The following is a 4,949-nucleotide window of genomic DNA, read 5'->3' as shown; positions in this document are numbered from 1 at the left end:
TTAATGATAGCAATATTTTAATCTTCACACCGTGGTCTAGCGCTGTTTCATTTGGTGATGATTAGTCACCGAAGGAATATCTTAATACAGGAGTGATGTTTTGCCCTACCTGACGTGTTTTCCTACCGAATACTCAGTACGTTCCCAAATACTTGCGAAAATATTTCGCAAATGATTCGGATGAGAATCGAACCCAGGACCTCCAAACTACATTTGCAGTACCTGCTGCTATTTGGGGATCGGATTCAACATTACTAAGCGCAAGCTCGATTGTCTACTGTTTATGGCGCCAGGCTAATCTGTGGGTAGTGGGTTCGTTTCTCACCTGAATCACTTGCGAATGTTTTCGCAAGTATTTGAGAACGTACTGAGTATTCGGTACGAAAACACGTCAGGTAGGGCAAAACATCACTCCTATGATATTTTCCTGACCCAAACTCATATCGAAAAAGCATTTGCTGTACCCGCTGCTACTCGGATTCAACACTTACTAAGCACAAGTTCGGTAGTCTATTGGTTACGGTGCCAGGCTAGTTATCTGGAGGTCGTATGTTCGTGTGTACCATTTGTACAGTATTTTGATCAATAAACAGATGGTTCTTTTTTTTAGTTAAAAACAGCCTTTTCAATTCTATAGTGTGCAACGTGATCTTGTTTAGACATGCATGACATTGAATAAAAGAATGAGTAGTAAACGCCCGTGAAGTATACTGCTTTATTTGAAATTTTCGAAAATCTCGCATTTGCTACAATGTAGGCCCTACTATCATATTATATCATAATTACTATGTTACAGTTAAGTAGGTCTAGAGGTCAATATGATTTAAGTACTAAGTTAATATGTTAATGTATGGAATCTTGATTATTAGGAATTTAAAAACGGTTAAAACATACATAAAATTAATGTATGTCTAAAAACATAATATCATAATAGGATTATGATGAAAGTTACGCCTGATTAACCTCTGTTGTTTTAGTAATTAACAAGTTTGGTTCGTTTTTACCCTTTCAAGTTATTTCACAGTTAATATTTTAGAAAATACTAAGCCTACGGCGCATTTATCTACCATTGTACAGGATGTCACGTCGTATTTTGTAATAATTGTCTAGATTCTCTACATGACCCGGAATAGGCCTATTAGGATTTTAGTTGTCAATATAGATTGTATTTGTATTTCTGCAGTATTTACAAAATACAAATTTATTTTTTATATCTCGTTTTTTCTTCTTTTTTTTCAATTTCTCTGTTTCACCTCACTAGATAGTGTTGTTTGTTCTAGGTTAGGAGGCACCAGATCCCAGAAAAGATCAAGACTTAACCGATGCTAACCGGAGTACATAAACACAGATCTTCGGTTGGCGGTGATGGTGTAACCCCATACTTCGGTTTGGGTGCTAGCTTGGTGTTTATTGTTTTGTTTTTTCCCCCGGCTTTTTTTCTTTGTTTTCTTGACTTCAATATTGTCTAGCGCATAGAGACCTCGTTTATTTGCGCTATATAAATTCATCTATTATTATTATTATTATTATTATTATTATTATTATTATTATTATTATTATTATTATTATTATTATTATTATTATTATTATTACTATTATTATTATTATTATTATTATTATTATTATTAACAACGTTACTGACTACCAGGTTGTATCTCGCACAACACGCAGTACCATTCCGCATTGGCTAACATATGCCTTTCCACACAAACGGTGCCGATCCGCCGGGTAAGGGATCTTTCTGTCCAGTGACCAACCTAACTGTATTTCCTATACAATGCAACTCGCATCACACGTGTTTGCATAAATTAACGTCACCGAACTATTGTTAATTAAATAGAATTAGGGCAGGTGTATTTCTAAGGTGTCCCTTGATTATGCACACGTCACGCTCAAATTATAGCTACCTGGATTACCTAGCAGCAACACCGTTACGAATCTCACGTCCTACCGTCACACTCTTGCGCATGCGTAGTTGGACACTGGACAGCACCAGTCCTTGATGCATGCAAAATAAGAGATTGTAAACATAAATATACTATTTCGGTAGCACTCCTGTACCATTTTCTTTAAAATAACAGACTAAGAGTAGGCTTCTTTTTGTCGATTCCTAATAATATATAACTATGCCATTGAATTTCATCTATGTAGCTTTCGTGAATCCCGACACGATGGCGTGCATTTCGATACTTGGAGTATGTATTATATTATCTTTCGGTTTTAGCTTTCGTATGTTTGGCACAACAAAAAAAGGTAACCAGTATCCTGATTTCCTGTGCATTTATTCTATCCTGGGCGATCGAATGTTTTGCCCACAGTGGAGTGGAAGGCTATCGCCGCCAAAAATACAGTTACAAACGAACAACCTACTCGCAAAAACGTACAACCTACTCGCAGAAACCTACAACGTACATTCTGTAAAGGAAAACGTTTCACAGAACTTTCACAGAAACGTACAAGGTATTAGCAAAAACAGACAACAAAAGACACTCACAGAAACGAACAACGTAGTCGCAGAAATGGATGCGCACAGCACTCTCAGAAAAGGACAACGGAATCGTCCATTTCAAGATAGGTCAGCAAAATATCGCATCTTAAGGCTGAATGTAATTTTCTTCCTAAGCATAGCCTCCTCTGTAATACTTGCCTCTCACGATAACAAAAGCTAATTATTTTAAGCCATTTTATCCCGAAACACCGATGGATAACAATTCACTGAAGGAGGCTGGAAGGCTTCTAAATCAAGCTGCGGATTTGCTGCGGGGTCAAGGCACTAACCCCGGTGGTGGCATCTCGCACACCATCACTAACGGTAGGGGAAAAGTCATTTTATGAAACAATTTAAAACCACCATGTGGTGACACTACTACCAAAGTATTATTTTAATTATTTATTGAAGCAGATATCCTATCAGTACTGTCGTATCTGTTATTCAAAGTACTGTAATATACAGTATAGGGAAAGTTCTACGTAAATAATAGGCATCATGATGATTATAAAGTGTAGCCACGTTAGTCTGCTATAAACAATATAAAATAAATGACAGCAAGAATAACTTGTTTTAAATTTAATATCTAGCTTTCGTCCATACGTAAAACTTTCATGACACAGGGCCGGATTAAAGGGCTGTGGGGCCTGCGCTGTAATTGCAAGTGGGCCTAAATACTCTGTGGCTAAAACATAAAACTAAATTTTTCCTGGGGTTCGGAGGACTAATTTTCCCCATTGCGGCCTCTGGGACTGTCGCCACAAAAGCCCCTTTTATGATAAACTGGTCCTGGACTTTCATCAGACGAATGGACTGATGATGTCCGCTGTGTGTACAAAGAGAGATGAAATTGTATACAACTTTAACCTTTTTTAAAGTGTTGCTGTAATTTCTTTTATACCTAAATAATAATTATATTATAGACTTTGAAGCCCCTATTAACATTACACCAAAAAACGTTAGGCTTGTAAGGGATACATTCAGCCCCGACTGTGGTCTCCCAATCTCTTGTAGACTAAAGCTGTATACGTCTTTGCAGATCCGCAGATAGAATTTGGCCACACTAGGCGCATGACGCCTTGTTGTTAAGTTACAAACAGCGTGCGCGCGTATAAATTTTATAACACTGGCATGAACTTTATATTATTTATAAAGTCACATTATTTTTTTTTCTTTCTGGAAATATTCTTAAAAAACAAAGCGAAGCGAATTTATAGATGTTGGTCTGGCCATATATCCGAAAACACCTGTAGTAGGAGGCCCTTCACTTTCACGCCGCTGCTGATTTTCTTCTTTTAAAACTCTTGCCGCTTTAGCAATTAAATATACAATTTCAGGGGGTACACTTAAATGTATGCACTCCCTACATATAGCATCGATTTGATGCAATGCCGGATGAATTAACCTCTTCAAATTCTAACAAATGAACTACCTCTTTAAGGCGCAAATATATAGTATTCTGATTCTCCTTGTCCATCCCACCTGCCGCGCACCCTATTTCGTTTTGCAACACAGTAACACAGCCCCGGAATTGTTATTCATCGGTGTTTTAGGACAAAATGGGTTAAAATAACGAGCTTCTCATATATTGAGAGGCAAGTATTATGGAGGGGGCTATGTTTAGGAAGAAAATTACATTCAGCCTTAAGATGCGAGATTTTGCTGACCTTTCTTGAAATGTACGATTCCGTTGTCCTTTTCTGAGAATGCCGTGCGCATCCATTTCTGCGACTACGTTGTTCGTTTCTGTGAGTAGGTTGTTCGTTTCTGTGAGTGTCTTTTGTTGTCTGCTTTTGCTAATACGTTGTACATTTCTGTGCAAGTCTAACGTTGTCCTTTACAGCGTGTGCGTTGTAGGTTTCTGCGAGTAGGTTGTTCATTTCTGCGAGTAAGTTGTTCGTTTCTGCGAGTAGGTAGTTCATTTCTGCGAGTAGGTTGTACGTTTCTGCGAGTAGGTTGTACGTTTTTGCGAGTTGGTTGTTCGTTTGTAACTGTATTTTGGCGACGATTGCCTTCCATACGAAGCCAGTGTCTCTGTCATGGCAATGTAAACACCGAAAGGGGTCTATTAACCAATAGAGAAAGCAGTGTTAGGTTAGACCATGAACAAAGACAAAGACAAAGGCACGAAATAGCAGGGCTGTGTGGTGGTCAGGTGAATGACAAAAATAACGAAATTGGAAAATCCCATATTATTAGTGGGCGAGGCAAGCTTCGATGGTAGACAGTTGCGATTCGTGTTGTTAATTAATCTGTACTAAATTGAAGTATTCTCTTTAAAGGTATCACAATATTTCGTTATTTTTTAGGCGTATGTGTAATTAAAGCCCAATTCCCGGCAAAATTTCAGTTTTTAAGAAAAATCTAATTTTTGTATAATGTTATAAAGATTTATAAATTGCTAGTTTAAATGAATTTAGACATTCCTAAGAATGAAAAAAATGTAAAATAAGACTGAAAT

The sequence above is a fragment of the Anneissia japonica genome, unplaced genomic scaffold (assembly GCF_011630105.1).
Source record: "Anneissia japonica isolate Jap-2015-1 unplaced genomic scaffold, ASM1163010v1 scaffold2617_len527014_cov191, whole genome shotgun sequence".
NCBI lineage: Eukaryota > Metazoa > Echinodermata > Crinoidea > Comatulida > Comatulidae > Anneissia > Anneissia japonica.
Note: the sequence above shows the minus strand (reverse complement) of the source record.